We start from the raw sequence: 17660 nt of genomic DNA, 5'->3' as shown, positions 1-17660 counted from the left end.
GATTTTCATATAGCCTACAATTCGTCTCACAACCCTCCACAATTTTTAATTTTTGGATAGAAATGGGGTAGGGGGGGAAGCACACTTATGACGACTTTGTCAGATGTCCTCTTCATTCTTTGGCAAATTTCTCAAAATTAAAGATGCCCAGAATTTCCACAACCGCACTAGAAATATTGGCAATATATTGAGAAGAACTTTAATTTTCGATAGGATTAAACAGCCAGTTGTAATGAAATTTAAGTGATGAGAGATTCATGTGAATAGTAGCCTGAACTCCAAAAGTAGGAGTTTGGATAAAGACTTTTGTAAATGCAAACATACTTTTTTTTTCAGCTTTCATGTCAGAGGCCAGAATCTTATTTTACTTCTAACCTCTTATAGTTGTGCTCTTATCTTTCAATTTTGAAACAATATATTATAGTGGCTATATATCATTTGTAACTGCCCTGAAGCCATATTGATGAGCTCTAATTTTACGATATTTGATGTAGTGTCACAATTTGATTACCTCATAACTTTTTCTGGTCTTGGGGAAATTCCTTAAAATGAAACAAGAAAAACACAAGTAAGGTAAGCTAAAAGATTTGTAGATCAGAAAGCTGAACTGTAGCTAAGAAATAAGGTCAATTTATGAAAGTCGAAGGTACAGTCTCTGGAACAAAGCAGGGCATCACTATGCCCTGCTTTGACAATGCCCAACTATGATGTCACATCTTCGGCCGAAAATTCCTAAATTCTTTCAATATTCTTGATTTTATCCTTCTTGATGATGACTTGAGCTTTAAGCTTAATAAAAATATTCATAAGATGCTACTGACACTGTGAAAAATAAAAAGATATGACGTTACAAGAATTTAAGCAGTTAAGAAGCAGCTATCAAACTAGCAAAAAAGTAAGAACAAGTGGTAATTTGGGGGAAAGTGCAAAAAAGTCTTTCTGTCGATTGGTTAAACTTATGGGGATCCATCAACTAAAACAAAACAAAAATATTGAAGATGAGTTGCCATCTTTGTAGTCAGCTTTGAATCGTTTAGTATCTTGATGTCAAACCATCTTCACTGAGTTAATATTCGAAGTTTTGAAATAATGAAAAGAAGTGTAAATGAATTTTCAAGGCGTTATTCTGTTAAAGGCGATGTAACTTTTAAACTGCAACAAGATGCTAAAAAAGTAGAATTAAAAAATGACTATTCAGGTCAGACGTACAAAAAGGCCACCATTTTATCAAAAAATGAAAAGATAGCTGGAAGTAAACAGGTTGATCCGTTCAAAAAACTTGACGAAGAGATTGTCATACTTGAGGAAAAGCTATCTATGTTGTATAGATCACCAGAATTGAAGAAAAGCTTCAAATTACGAAAAGCAATAATGGATACTATGCGACATACAAATTCACTTACGGGAAAATTAAAAACTTACCAGAGCATGCTTGGAAAACGCGAATTAAAAGGAATCATTTCCAGCTTTAACTTTCAAATTGCAAAACTGAATTCAACCATTGTCAACTTGGAAAAAGATGTGGAGAAGATGCAACAAGTAGAATGTGCAGCCACAGCACCTCTAGATAATCTGTTGCAGTATGGTACAAAGCTGTGCTCAAGAAAAGAGCCTTCTTCTAATTTAAGAACTGAAAATTCTACAAAAACAGCCGAAATTAACTGGGAGCACCGGTATTATCAGAAACTTTATCAATCGATGGATTCAGATTGATCAGTAGGATCGGTCTTCTTCTGAAAGATACTGACGTTGGAGATGTGTCTAGTTTGGACTAGCCTGGGTCGTTTGAGTTAGGTTATGCTAGTTTACGTTAGGTTACGTTTTTTTTAGGATAGGTTATGTTAGGTTATGTTACATTAGGTTACGTTAAGTTGGGTCAAGTTAGGTAACAGTTGGCTACGTTATGTTAAGTTAGGTTACCTTAGGCTACGATTAGTTACGTTAGTTTACGAGAGGTTATGTTAGGCTAGGATAGGTTTCTTAGGTCACGATAGCCTGGGTCGTTTGAGTTAGGTTATGCTAGTTTACGTTAGGTTACGTTTTTTTTAGGATAGGTTGTGTTAGGTTATGTTACATTAGGTTACGTTAAGTTGGGTTAAGTTAGGTAACAGTTGGCTACGTTATGTTAAGTTAGGTTACCTTAGGCTACGATTAGTTACGTTAGTTTACGAGAGGTTACGTTAGGCTAGGATAGGTTTCTTAGGTCACGATAGGTTAGGTTATGTTAGGTTACTTTAGGTTAAGCTTACGTTAGGTTACCTTAGGCTACGATTAGTTACGTTAGTTTACGAGAGGTTACGTTAGGCTAGGATAGGTTTTTTAGGTCACGATAGGTTAGGTTATGTTAGGCTAATACTATTACACTTGTAGTACTTGTCAGTGTTATTTTTGTCATTGGTTTCTCTGTGTTTTTCGAAAGTGCCTGTTTTGAAAGTTATGGTTTGATATGTTTAGTTAGGCTCCATTTCGGTTTTAACTTGTCTATGTTTTTTTTGTCAGAGGTTACTTGTACATTTCTCATTGCTTTGTCTATTTTGAGGATGTCTTAATCGGAAGTTATAGTTTGATATGTTTAGCTGCCCTGTATTGTGGTTTGACTTGTCTCAGCTAGGTTTGTAAGCGGTTTCTCTATCTATTTTGAATGTGCCTTGTTTTAAAATTGTACTTTAATATTTTAGTTATGCTGTTTTATTGATGGATTTGTCTGTGTAAGCTTTATCGATGGTTTTTTTGTTTATTTCAACGGTACCTTGCTTAAAATTTATGATTTGATATGTTTAGCTATGCTGTTTCGTCGTTTGACTAGTAGATGCTATTTTTGCCGTTGATCTCTTGGTATATTTTGAAGACATTTTTTTGAAAGTTATGGTTTGGTGTAATTAGTTAATCTGTATTGTGGTTTGACTTGTCTGTTCTATTTTGCCAGTTGTTCCTTTGTCTATTTCGAGAGTGCCTTGTTGAAAGTGACTTCTAACGTGCCTTGTTGGAATTTATGATTTGATGTATTTAGTTATGCTCTTCAGGGGTTTGACTTGTCAGTGCTAGTTTTGTCGTTGGTTTCCTTGTATATTTCTTATGTGTTTTTTTTTTTTCAAGTTATGGTTTATATGTCTATTTATGCTATATCGTGGTTTGACTTGTGTCTATTTCGAAGGTGCCTTGTTTGATACTTGTATTTTGATGTTTTTAGTTATGCTGTCTCAATGTTGGTCTTGTCTGTACTAGTTTTGTCAATGGTTACATTGTCTGTTTAAAAGGTAATTTTTTTAAAGTTATGGTTTGATACTTTAACTTATGCTATATATTAGTTTTACTTTCTTTGCTATTTTTGTCTGGTCAGTGTTTTTTTGTATATTAAGAAGGTGCCTTGTTTGAAAGTTATGCATTCAGTTCAGTTCAGTTCATTTAACATCAAAATACATTTAACAAATATGCCAATACCCACCCCAAGAAAGATCCTTTTCCATAGATAAATTAATAATATGGAGAATACATGGTAGTATATACATTAACACAGCTTTAAAAGTTCTCAGATTCACGCCATCTATCCCAGCAGAATTCGATTTTATATTTTTCACTATTTTAATCACTTCATAACTTGTACACTTTTCAAACTGGAACTCAACAGTATCTCCACGAGAGTACACGAATTCCTCGCTAAGAAAATTTTCCCTGTCACACCTTACACTCTCTTGCACAGACGAGCCAACCTGAGAATAAAACTGGCCAAAATGATTCGCGACTACATTTTTATCACTCACATAACTTCCGTTTATATCAATGCAAGGCGACTGACTACTTTTCTGATTTCCCATAAACTCATTAATAGCCTCCCATGTGGCTTTGGTATCTCCCTTACTATCAGAAAACTTTTCTTCAAAATACTTCTTCTTTGCTTGCCTTCTCATAGTGGTCACCGTATTTCTAACTCGCTTGAACTCTGCAAAATCTGCGTCATCCTGAATATTAAGATATTCCTCATATAACAAGTTCCTTTTTTATCATGTCTATTAATGCCTCCGTAATCCACGGCTTGCGGGGATCGTCCCTCTTTTGTTTGGTCAAGCGCAAGGGGCATGTTTTCTCATAAATCGGTTGGAAAATATACATGAACTGATTGTACGCTAGAGAACAATCACCAGAAATCCCCAGGACCGGGTCCCACTTGATACAGCTCAACTCCTCGGCAAAGTTATTCGGATTTTGCTTTTTCAGCTCACGTGTCAGAATTTTTAGCCGGGATACGTCGTTTTCTAAGACACGTGACATGAGCAAATACCGGGAGATGATCTGAGCCTGGATATACTATTACATCTGAATAGCTTTGACTCAAATAGTCGTACTGTTTTAATGTTTGATTTGATTTGTCGGTGCTAGCTTTTTTGATGGTTTCTGCCTTTTTTTACGGTGCCCTTATAAAAGTTATGCTTTGATATTCTGAGTTACGTTCTTTTATTGTTAGACTTGTCTGCACTAGCTTTGTCAGTATTTTTTTGTCGATTTCGAAGGCGCCTTATTTTCAAATTATGTTTTGATAGATTTAATTATGTTGTTTCGTGTATTTTTCTCATTCGTTTCTTTGTATACTTAGAGAATAAGGCAGCTAAGTAATTATTTGTGGGGAAACTTCCATAAAGGATGGAATTTCTGTTTTTTTCTGGGGGGAGGTGGGTTAAACAAAAAAACTAAAACTCTTCTTTTTTTGAAAACAATTTTGAAGTTTTTGCCGCAATATCAGCAATAAGTGTTTTCAGCTATGGGTTCCAATCCCGGGCTGTGGCTCTGGATCTAAAACCTATTTTGTAAAAGGCTTGATTTACTAGGCAGATACAAGCCCTACTTGAGCCAGAAAACGAGGCTAAAACCAATTTTGTCTCCCAAATTTTCGCAGCGAAATTCCATTTTGTTTTTTCCCGAAAAATCCCCGAATCTTGAAGACTTGTCCCCGAAAACTCCCCGAATTTTTAAGACTTGTCCCCGAATTTGAATTTTCGAGAGTGGAAGCCCTGTATAGTATACCTGCATGATGCGTAAACACCAAAATTTGTTTACCTACATTTTTGTTACATTTTTACAAGTCAGACAAACATTTCATTTTTGGGAGGGGGGGTGTTCAACTCCCTCCCTGGGTACAGCCTTGTCCAAGGAAAAAAAAATTACTATTGTACAAGGAAACCAGTAACGAAAAACCTGTCAAATAGGCTATTTGCAAGAGACCGCTATAGATAAAACATTGCACAGCTGTGGTTTCTCATGGAGTTACAATATTTAAACGATTGTTTTTTTGGTGTTTAAGGGGGGAAAGGTACCTAGGTTAGGGTATGTATTTAACCTAAGTTTTTTATTGTTTTAAAAGAAAAAGTTGTGTGACAGATTCAAACTTTAGCGTAATGAGTGAGGCATTGAGGAGGAGACAGCCCCTTTCATATACAGAATCTTTTCTGTTCGTTTTAAGTTTTAATGTTGCTCCTTACTTTCAGTTTAATTTTTTTTTTTTTTTTATTTAATTTCTGAACGTTTTTGAATTAATGCAGCTTAGATTTTAGCTCACCGTACATGAATAATTAAGACGAAATTTGCATATTAATTTTACTTTTTTGGCTAAATGGCTTTCTCGAAATTTTTTTCTGACGTATCTTACGAATTAACTTACGTAACGAACTTCTATATTCGTCTGTTTTATAACGAATATTAGGGAGTTTATCCCATAGTCGATATCTCGCTCTTTACGCGAAAGTTCGATTTTTGTTCGAATCACAAACCCCTGAATCACAAAAGCCGGTTAATTAGAATAGATAGCTCTTTTGAAACTACTAAAAAAGATTCTAGTGCAAAGAGCAAGGTATTGACTAGGGGGCGAACCCCCTCATATACGTAATAATTTCTGTTTGTTTTAAGTTTTAATGTTGCTCCTTACTTTCAGTTTAAAAAAACTATTTTTTTTAATTTAATTTCTGATCGTTTTTTAAATAATGCTGGGAAATCCGGCGCTCTCTTCATAGAAATGTCCCTTCCCCCAAGGAAACATCCTCCATGGAAGACTCCTCCCCCCCCCCATCAGAAAAGAATCCCTCCTGAAACGTCTTTATACTTCCCATTAACCAATATTATATGTAAACAATGGGCAAAGTTCCGCTCCTTTCCAAAAGAAAGTAGTGGTATCAATTCACGAAAATGTAGGTCAAAGTCACGAAAACTTTTAATAAAAATACCAAGAAAATACTATTCTCATTGAAAATGCCAAATTAAGAATTTTTCTAAGTCTGCGCGGGGAGAGTGGTGACAAAAAATATTACAAGGGGGAATGCTTGGGGGGAAAATATTTTTAAAATATAGGGGCACAAAAGTTTTTTTTTTTATAGTTTTCTTGATGAAAATGTCAAGAAAAAGCCATTTCGAAATGAAAGTACCAAACATGATATTTTTCCAAACATAGGAGGGGAGCAAAAACACTTAAAGAAGCAAATACCCCTGCTCCCCAATTGACAGCACTGCACATAGAATATACACGTATAAATATTTCTGGTCCTTTTATATCTTCAAAATTCTTATAAAACAAAAAATCGCAAAAAAAAAAGAATTTTTTGTTTGTCTTGGCGGTTTTTTGTTTTATCATGGTTAGCCAGTGTGGTCTCAGAAATTATTTACAAAATTCTTATTTTACATCGTCGTGTACAAGGAAGAAAAGAGATAAGGTTGTCTTATTTGATGTTTTCCAGATTTTTTTTTATTTGTGAATATTTCATTTGTGTATTTAAATAGTTCAATATTTCAATTTGAATTAGTTCATTAAGAAATACACTGAACAAGCTATGCCAAAAGATTTAAATAACAATTAAATAAAAACAAGTTATTTTTCAAGATGAAAGTAAAGAGCAACATTAAAAATTTATACGATCGATACGATCACCCCTGGGAAAAAAAAACAAATAAAAACGCATCCGTAATCTTTCATCTGGCAAAAAATGCAAAATTCCACATTTTTGTAGATAGGAGCTTAAAACCTCTACAGCAGGGTTCTCTGATACGCTGAATATGATGGTGTGATTTTCATTAAGGTTCTATATCATTTAGGCTGTCTTTCCCCCTTTTTTTGAAAATCACCCAAATTTTCTCAGGCGCGTAACTTTTGCTGGGAAGCACTAAACTTGATGAAAGTTATATATTTGGAATCAGCATTGAAATCTGATTCTTTTTCTAGAGTTTCCTAGTTTTCTACCCGTTTTCTAGAGTTTTGGTTACCATTGAGCCGGGTCGCTCCTTACTTACAGTTTGTTACCATGAACTGTTTGATACAAAGTCAAAAAGTAATCTCTACATTTGAAACAATCCAAGTTGATCCAGCTACATTCTGATCTTCCACCTCGCTTAGGTATTTAGGCCTTCCATTTGGAAAGTCAATTAGATCCGCAAAACAGCTTACAATTGATTATTTGAAAGACAAACTAAGAAAATTTTACGAGATTATCGCCTGTCTTTAGCCTATGTCTTAGATGAATGACTTTGCAGTCATTTATCTATAGCGGTCTCTTGCAAATAGCCTATTTGACAGGTTTTTCGTGACCGGTTTCCTTGTACAGTAGCAAATTTGTTCCCTTGGGCAAGGCAGTACTCGGGGGGGGGGTTGAACCCCCTAAAATTCCAGAGAAAAAAAACAGAAATTCCATTCTTTTTGGAGGTTTTTTAAGAAATAACCACCCCCCTCGTAAAATTTTGCGCCCAGATTGAACCCCCCTACGCCCATCATTTCCCCAAACGCTTCGAGTCAAAATCACGAGTTATTTTGTTCGACGCAGTTTAAAAGTTCAGAAAATATGTCAATGAGGATGAGAGCCTCCTCATGGTCCAGAGGGCCCGGGTTGTGAGGTATCCCCCAAGGGCACTTAAGGTTTTTATGGAAACGGGGTATACACTTCAGAGGGGAATCATTGGATTGGAAATAGGAAGTTGAAGAGTCATTTTTAAGAGTAATATTTGTTGGAGGGTAGCTATACAACAAAAACACCCCCTCCCCCCCCCCCACGTTATATTTTCCCCCAATGTATCCGACAGAAATTCTAAGATAGCCATTTGTAAAATAAAATAGTCCAAAGATCTCATAACATGGCCTTTGGGATTGACTCAATCCCCCCAAGTATGGGGATAAGAATTTTAGGTTATACCCCTCGGGGATGTTTTCATGGGATACCCCTGGGGGATTTTTGGTCTTTCCCATTTTGGCTTGGCAATTTAAGATAATTTCTGTTTATTTTGAGTTTTGTTTCAGAGGTGATAGTGATGTATGGTAGTTCTACACTTGGAAGGTTATTTGACATTATTTCTGCCCATTTTTGAATTAAGAGAGATCTTTACTTTTCTTTAAAAACTTATTCTGTGTAAAGTTTTTTTTTAAATTAATAGCCTACAAATATATGACACCATCATTCGGCCAGGGGTGGGCAACCATCCCTTGCCCCCCCCCAGCCCTTTATGGGTGCCCATGTAACAAGATAATATTTAAAAAGTACCAAAAATAATTTATTGTTATGTTATATTACCAAACAGAGATCAGGACTGCTGGATGGGCCCTAAGGGTCTAGTGCTGTTATACTTACATATACTTACTTATTTTCATTTTGGACTTGTTCTCATTATCGCTTCCACTTTTCCTCTAAAGGTGCAAACTTGGCTCTTCACTTTCATTTTGACATCTTCAGATACTCGATTTTGCATGCTTGTTAACCAGACAATCATTTACTCTTCCCTTTCATTTTTAACACGTTTTGATTCCGTTGACTTAATTATAAATTCATACTTCAAGGAATTGTCTGTGCAATTGTAAACAGTTCTTATCATCTTTGTTTGAAGTTCTCTAATGATAAATGATGGCAGGTTAAACAAGCTATTTTAGTCATATAGCAACCGGAAACAATTTATGTTTAGTAAGTTGATGTGAGACTTGTCATGTATTGAAGTGACATGTTTGACCAATATTGATGGGGCATGTGCACTTAATTTTGATTGAATTCCGATAATAAAAATGAATTTAAGCTAAAGGGATTTTTCCGCCCTCCAACAGAAAACTGTTAGCTAACATTTTCCCCAACAATCGTTTTTCCGCCGTCCAACTAAAAATTGTTAGCTAAAATTGTTAGAAGATTTCTCTAACAAACCAAATGCTTGTTGAAGGAAATTGTTGGGGAATTTAAAGCAAAATATTCAAAAATAAGCAAGATGGGTACTTTTTATGCTTACAATATTGATGGAGAATCGAGGATTGCTCCTATTTCTTATTTTTTTTTCCTTTACCCTTTTAGTTTATTATAAATATCTTTTCTAGTAATCTAATTGAAAAAAAAATACATTATTTCGTTTAAAAAAATAGTAAAAAAACGAGATTGTAACGTAGTCATAGCAATTTGATATTATCAAAAATAAAACGATTTCACATATGCAATCAAATTATATTCTTTATAGGTTGATCCACTTCCTCCATTTGTGGGATAACTTATGTAAATGCACTAAACAGTTACTTTAGGAAAGCTTTAGCACTGGTATTTTAATTTTTCGCCTAAATTCAATGTACTTTGCCAATTAATAAAATGTTTTGTCTTTGTTTCACTTGCTGGCATTAATAGTTATATTTTTTTTTCTTTAAGATATGAACTTTTTGAAATATTCTGTTAATTGAATTTCAAAGCTTTGGGTATTATCAAGCTGAGATAAAGTCTCAGCAACACTATCTTGGTCAGAATTTTTCTTTGAATTTCCTGCCCAAAATCATGTTTCTGCGAATTGTGAGCTAACTATTTCTGTTAGCTAACAATTCCGTTTTCGCCGTCCAAACATATTTTTGTTAGCTAACATTGTTATCTAACAATTGAACGGCGGAAAAACCCCTTAAACTAAGACATCAGGACGAAGGGTTACAGAGTATTCTTTTCTATAAGGGGCTATATTTCAGTCACGTATATACAAGATTGAAAGCAAAGAAATAATAAAAGGCGCCTTTTCTCAGTAGATAGCTCAATATTTGTCTTGAAGAATGCCAAAGCAAAACAAGAATATTTTGGGTGTAGCTGCTGACGAGGAGGGGGATTAACGAATTTTTTATTGTTTAACAAAAATAAGAGTTATGAGAGAGTCAAACTTTAGCGCAAAGAACGAGGCGTTGAGGAAGGGACAGCCCCTTTCATATACTGAATAATTTCTGTTTAAGTTTTAACGTTGTTCCTTACTTTCAGTTAAAAAAACGTGTTTTTTTATTTAATTTCTGAACTTTTTTGAATTGATGCAGGTTTTGATTTTGGGTCACTGTGCATGAATAATTAAAACAAAATCTGCATATTAATTTTGCTTTTATTTGGTTAAATGGCTTTCTCGAAACTTATTTAATTTTATTTATGAACGTATTTATTAGTAATAAAGATACGTAACTTACGAATTAACTTATTCAACGAACTTCTACATTCATATATTTTTATTATGTATATTAGGGGCCTCGCCTACTAGTCAATACCTCGCTCTTTAAGCTAAAGTTCAAATTTTGTTCCAGTTCTTTAAAAATGACCCCTTAATCACAAAGGCCGTTATTTAGAATAAATAGCTCTTATGAAAGTACTAAAAATTATTTGGCTTAAAGAGTGAGGTACTGACTAGGGGGTGAACCCCCTCCCCCCTTTCGATCCACCACTGTCATGGTTGCAGAGGTAGGTGTAACCTAGAAAAGAACAAACAACAGCCCATAGTAACCAAAAGTTAAAAACATTTTGAAAAAAAATTACTATTGAGAAAACGTTGCCATGGGATATTGAATCAGGAATGATAACTATTATTTTGGTTTGTTTTAAAAGTGAAAGTTTATTCCAAGAAGAAGTTTATGGGAAGTTCTATAAAAAGCCTAAAACACATCAAAAATAGTGTCAGATAAATATGAAAAGTGCACCATTGGAATCTTGCATAGTTGAAAACATTGTACAGGGGAATACCAGTTCCCCTCATTCAGTGGCAGATCCAGCGGGGAGGGGGCGAAGGGGCGCACGCCCCCTAGCATAGCCTAAAGTAGTGTAATTTACTTAATTAACTCAAGTTTACGTTAATTAAACTTACTCCTGATGCAAGTTTATTGGATCAACCTTTTTTGCAAACCCTAAATTTTTTAATTGGATCAACCAATTTTGCCCCCCCCCCCAAAAAAAAAACAAAATCCTTGATCCGCACCTGTCCTCATTGAAAAACAAGGAAAATCACTTTTATCAATAATTCCAATCTGAATATTTATCTTAAACTTACGTTTAAACTTACCTCTGATTTACATCAGAAACAAAATTTGCCCCCCTCCCCCTTATGTAGAAATATATACCCTGAATTGGCATATATAGGGGGGGGGGGGCCTGAAATTCATTTCAGATAGAAATGATTATTATATTTGTAATCAGCATAAAAAAAGGCATCGAATAGTGTATTCACTTTATTCCTAACTCAATATGATTTGGTATATATTTAACAATTTTTGTTGGAAATGAATTTTAGCCCCCCCCCCTATATATACCAATTCATGGTATATATTTGCAGATTAGGGGGTGGGGGAGTTGAAACTTACTTCTCATTTGCACAGAAATAAAATCACCCCCACCCCCCTAATGTGCAAATATATACCATGAATTGGTATATATAGGGGTGGGGGCTAAAATTCATTTCCAACAAAAATGATTACTATATTCTTAGAGCATAAAAAGAGCATTAAAGAGCATAATTTACTTCATTAACTCAAGTTTGCATTAATTAAACTTACTCCTGATGCAAATTTATCAGATCAACCTACGTTGTGCCCCATATTTTTTTTTTATTGGATCCACCTATTTTGCCCCCCCCCCCTCTCCCCCAAAAAAAATCCTTGATCCGCACATGCCCATATTCAATAACAAGGATATTCACTTTTCTCAATAATTCCAATCTGAATTATTATCTTATTAATGTGCAAATTTGTAATAAACCTTTAAAATTTAATTTTTCATTTACGAAATGGTGATTTTACAGACTGTAGCTATTCTTAAATTAGCTTGGCTAAGATTACAGCCTATAGAAAACAAAACTGGGAAAACCAGTTTCATTGCTACTGGCCGAAAATAGGAAGTTTGCTGGACGGAAATAAGCAATATTGCTTCATAACTATTTACAATGAGCGGTTTGTATGTCCAACTTTAGGCAAAATTGTTACTTGTTAGTAAATTCAAAATTAGGAGGCGCTGTACAAGCAAAACTATTTGAATTAGTAACCTACTTGTTCAAAACAGAAAGAGGATTTTAACTGTAAAAAAAATTAAGTTTCTAGGTGGCATAATACAGTAATTAGAGTAGTTTAAAAGTCAAAAAGTTTTCAAAGTGATTAAGGTGTCCGACTACTGGGTGTCTTACCCTATCCCTAGATGCCCCATACCGATTTTCACTTTTGCATGTATTCTGAGAAAACCCATGACCGGTTTGCTTCTTCCTTTGAGCATATTTAAACTGAAGTGATGCAAAGAAAACCTCAAATATAAATAAACGTATTTTCTCAGAATAGGCCTAGACAAAAAGTGAAAATGGGTATGGGGGTACCCAATATATTGGGGGCAGTACCCAATGCATTGGGGTGTGTAACCAGTGGGCTAGGCTGTTTACCCAATCTGTTTATACAGAGATTCAAACCACAGAAAATAGCTACAGTGTACATGACGACTCCTGGATAACTCACATAAACTAAACAGCTAAACAGGATCTGTAGATGTTACAGACATGTCTGTTATGAGTTTGATTCCTGGCGTTATTCTATACTAACAAGTAACAGCTAATATACTGTACCTTCAGCTATAGTTCAACCCCATGACTTAATGGCTAAGGCTTTTTATGCTGTTGTTACGAAGCCACATGGCTCTTAGAATTTGAAAACTTCACCGCATTGCCGCGGTTAGATTCGTATTTTGACCATAGAGTTAAAACGTGATTTTGACCTTTCGTGAGCATTCGTTTGTTCTTTCGTTCGAGAATCGGATGAATTGCCAAAAAATATAAATTCTTCCCGAAAAAGTAAATCACGCCAAGAAATAAGCCAGCTCAAAATAAAAGTAGCCAAGTTATAAGCCACAAGCCAGTTCCAAAACTTTTCACGCCAGTCGCCAACAAAAAGCCAGTTTGGTGTAAAATAAGCCAATCGAGCAACACTGTTTTCATTCGAAATTCCGCTTAAATTGTCAAATGCATGGTTACCGTTGTAGCCAAAAAGCAACAACATCTTTGGCCGTTTTTAATTAAGAACGTTGTTAATTACGAATCTCAGTCACAAACACGCAATAATAGTAATAGTAATTTATTAACACACACAAGGACAATACATTTTACTCACTACCGACCCAAGAACCTGGGGTCAGGTTGTCCTAAGGGTAGGCATATATCAAAATTTCATATTCACAACAGAAATATACAACCTAGGCCTAAAAAAAATAAAATAAAAGAAAAATCATTCCCCTTCGCACGCAGTTCCTACCACCAATCACAAAATCACCATACTTGTCCTCCAGGTACATACAAAAAAAAAAAAAAAAAAAAAAAAAAAAAAAAAAAAAAAAAAAATTTAAAAATCATATTTCTCATATAACATTCCTTTTATTTTATTTTTAAATTCCTTCAGATCCCCTATTTCTCTTAACTCTTTATTAACCCCATTCCACAACTTTAATCCCCTATAAATAGGCGAGAATGTCGACCTGGCAGACACCACGAGCGGGGCATGTAAATTTTCCCTTTGGCGAGTTTCATGATCATGAATCGAAGATCTAGCTTTTAGCATTCCTGAAAAGCAAGACGGTAATAATTCATTATTATATTTGAACATAAATTGAAGGCTATAAAAATCTCTAAGGCCTGCAGCAGGTAATACTTTTACATCAATATAGGTAGCTCTAACGGATACAAGATTTGATTTACCAGTCAACACACGGATTCCGTTATTTTGGATCACTCGAACTCGATTAGTAATTGATGGAAACGTACTCAGCCAAATAGATGAGCAATACAATATATGTGGATGTATAATAGAAAAATACAAAGTGCGAAGAACAGAAGGGGGTAATACATGTTTCAATTTACGCAGTATTCCCAGATTACGGCACAGGATTCCTGACACCTTTTCAACATGTTTCCTAAAAGATAGTGTTTCATCTAGCATAATACCCAAATATCTAACACACTGATCACGCTTAACTTTACCTTCCAGGTAACTCACTTCTTGGATCCATGGGTAGTAATTAGATGTACGCGAAAATATTACAAAACTGCTCTTTGATGGGTTTACTTTTATTTTATTAACTCTTAGCCAGCTAGACACTTGATCTAAACACTGTGTCATTAATTCAACTAAAAGGCGTTCTGTTTTTGCAATGCAAATCAATGAAGTATCATCGGCAAATAGAGGTACTGTAACGTCACTGTCACTGTGAAACATGTCGCTCATTTTAGTTTTCGCATCCTTCAGGGACAGTACAAGATCATTTACAAATATCAAAAATAGCAAGGGGCCAAGAACGGACCCTTGTGGCACACCACATTTCATATCTACAACGGAAGAAGTAGATCCATTTATTCGCACATACTGCTGCCTATTAGACAAAAAACTACGTAGGAAATCAAGAGCAGGCCCTCTAATCCCATAAAATTCACATTTTTCAAGCAATATACCATGGTCTACAGTGTCGAAAGCTTTTATAATGTCCAAAAAGATGGTAGACACTTTAAAACCAAGGTCCAGGGCAGTATTCACAACACCACAGAGATAAGCCACAGCTTGTTCGGTCGTGCGTCCATTTCTGAATCCAAACTGGGTGGATGTTAGTATTGAATGGCACTCTAAATAATGGTACAACCTCCGGGAAAACCTTAGGACACGGTCAGTAATAAATTTTTGAATCATTTTTGATCTCCAATTGCCATCAAATGGCTCACAGAACTGATTAAAATCTAAATTACCCTTATTGGGTGACTCTCTGCCTTAGGATGATAGGTTATCAGGAATAGTGAATCATTTTTATACAAATCTAAAAAAATTATGCCAGCTTTCCCTCTTACTGAGACTATCTAGCTCCCATATCTTTCACCACAAAAGAAATCTTTCTGATCCAGACAGTATAGTTCCGAATTTTTCCGAACTAGCAAGAAAACGAGTGCTCTTCTATATTAAATTTGGACTGCACACCAAGAAATAACTTTTAAGATTAGTGTCGTGAATCGATTTTTTTGGTATTCTAGAGGTATTTATTTTTTTAAAGAAAATTTTAAGGTTTGAAATCCCCTTAGTATGATTTCCGTATGTACTATGAAGTTTTACAAATTTACACCGTATAACCTAACATCGCAACAAAGAAGTTTCTATCGTTTAATTTTTTATAGGCTACCTTTGTTCGTTTATCGGCCCCATCCCTCAATTTTGACTCCTGGGTTCAAATTTACCTTCCCAGTACCACCATACGATGGGTATTCCAAAAATACTTGAAATTTTTGTCAACGAAGTAATGGCAACCATTTTTTGTAACTCTAAAGGAGTTTTACTTATCGAATTTTTAGTATACTCAAGGGATCTCTGGATTTGCCTAAAAATATTCTAAAAGGACGGAAGCATCACCTGGAGAAGTGATTAGAAATTGAAGGAGATTATGTTGAAAAATTTATTGTAATAATGAATGTTATAAATTCATTGTATGTTGACAGATCCATTGTAATAGAAAATCATTGAACAACTAGAAATTCTGCTTATGACTATAATGGTAAAATTTACTAAGGAGGCTTAGAGGGGGAGTATACTGGAGTTGTTCTTGTGAATTTTTAATCAAGGGTTTTGTACTATAATTATTAGAATAGTTACGTTTTATGCTTCCAAAGCTTTTCCACTCAAGAAGTGTCACCAAAAGTGTTGTTTCTTGTGCTATATTGCACTTTCGAATAAAAGGATTGATAAAAGGCACGTAGATATGAGCAATAACTTTCAAGTGATCCATTAAACATCACTGTAAAAGGTTCTTGTAGCTCACTAGCCACAAGCTTTTCCGCTTGAAAAATGGCACCAAAAGTGCCGTAAGAACGTAAATATGAGCAAAAAAACGGGAGACAGATCAGTGCAAAAAAAGAGATTTTCCTTATTATTCAAGGTGGTAGATTGTAATTTCCCTGTACAAGGGTTTCAACCATGCTGATTCTAATGGTACAATTTTCATTTTGACCTGACATCATTTTCGAGGGGTTTCAGACTTTTATTTGAAATCACCATAAATTTCTTTTCGTAATAAACTTTTACTTTTAAGACGAACCAAAATAATAGTTACCAATTCTGAATCAGTGCCAGATGGCAATTTTTTTCACAATGTATTTTTTTTCTAAACATATTTTTTAACTTTTGATTACTATGGCATGTGGTGCGCTCTTTACTATGTTGCAGCTACCATTGCAACCATGAAAAACATACTGGCAACGACTGCAAGAGCCAGAGCACTTAGTTCTTCCAGGTAGCCAGCAGAAACAGATTTCATCATTAACTTTTAACGGCAGTCATATGGCAGACCCTAAACTTCACCCAATATACCTTTAAAACATGTTTCAGAGGTGCAAATTAATCAAAAGATTAAATTCTGGTATGAAAGGTAATATTTTATTGATTTTCATTAGGAAATTTCATTTTGCTTGTTTGCTAAGAAACGAACTGATTAAATGCTTAGGATTACCGGAAAACATCGCATAATATCCGGGTGTACTTATAAGACAAGCAAAGGTAACAAAAGCCAGCCCTTGTGAAGAGTAGCATATCAAGCAAAGGACATAAAAAAAACTCCTGGACTGAATTGCTAATAATTCCTTTACGCCATTCCTTGACTTAGTCACAGGACTACTTTCCGGTGTCTGACAAAGCTACTGAAATTCTTTAATCATCAACACAAGTCAGCTTGTAGAAACAAAATTATACGGACTAGCTATTTACCGTCTACAAGCTCTACCGTTGCCTGTTTAAACGGGCAAAGAACCATAATGTCATTTTCCGCAATGAACCAATCATTACTCTGAAGTGAAGTTTGAGGTCTCTAATTTTAGCATCACGAAGGTTTCGGTTTAAGAAGTCGCACAATGACTCTTTCCGGGTACAATACGTTTCTGACATGGTAAGGCTGCTGTTATGTCGAACAGTCATATCCTTTGTGATGGACTGGCTAAGATTATATGTCTTGCAAATAGCTTCAAAATAATCAGGGGATTTGGTGCGCACTTTCAAGATTTTAAACAGCTTTTGTATTGTTACCAGTACTCCTTCTAGCGTCAATGCTATAGTGAAAACTGCTCTTTGTCTTGGTACTGATTTGACGCTTTCGTTGTCAAGGTCTGAATCATCCAAGCTACTATCAACATCATTACAGCAGTCGGTATATTCAGTTTCTTCAATGTCATTGTCTCCTACAATACGGCCAGGAAAGTCATTTTGTTCAGCAGTGTATCTATCTACTGTCTTTAAAGGAGCAACTGTGTATGTATTTAGTTATGTATAAAATTTTTCCTGAAACTGGCTCCTTTTTTTGAAAATTGGAACACTTGATTTAACTGTCCTGAAAAAAATGATATAGATAAGTCACTAGTATGAAAAAAAAACATCGTTTAGACCCTTAGTT

At 35.0% G+C, this 17660-nt stretch overlaps 1 long non-coding RNA gene across 1 annotated transcript in view; it reads right to left on the bottom strand.

Moving 5' to 3' along the window:
* The window catches only part of LOC148942386 (uncharacterized), a 31763-nt gene extending 18898 nt beyond the window's left edge, over positions 1-12865 (bottom strand). The window contains exon 1 of the long non-coding RNA XR_016143161.1: positions 12823-12865. This is a non-coding gene — a long non-coding RNA (uncharacterized LOC148942386). The remainder of the gene's footprint in view (positions 1-12822) is intronic.
* Between the last annotated feature and the right edge of the window lie 4795 nt (positions 12866-17660).

This window comes from Artemia sp. Qi Xiang Cuo, chromosome 17 (assembly GCF_049724085.1).
Source record: "Artemia sp. Qi Xiang Cuo chromosome 17, ASM4972408v1, whole genome shotgun sequence".
Classification (NCBI taxonomy): Eukaryota; Metazoa; Arthropoda; class Branchiopoda; order Anostraca; family Artemiidae; genus Artemia; species Artemia sp. Qi Xiang Cuo.
Note: the sequence above shows the minus strand (reverse complement) of the source record. Positions and strands in the feature narration are given on the sequence as shown.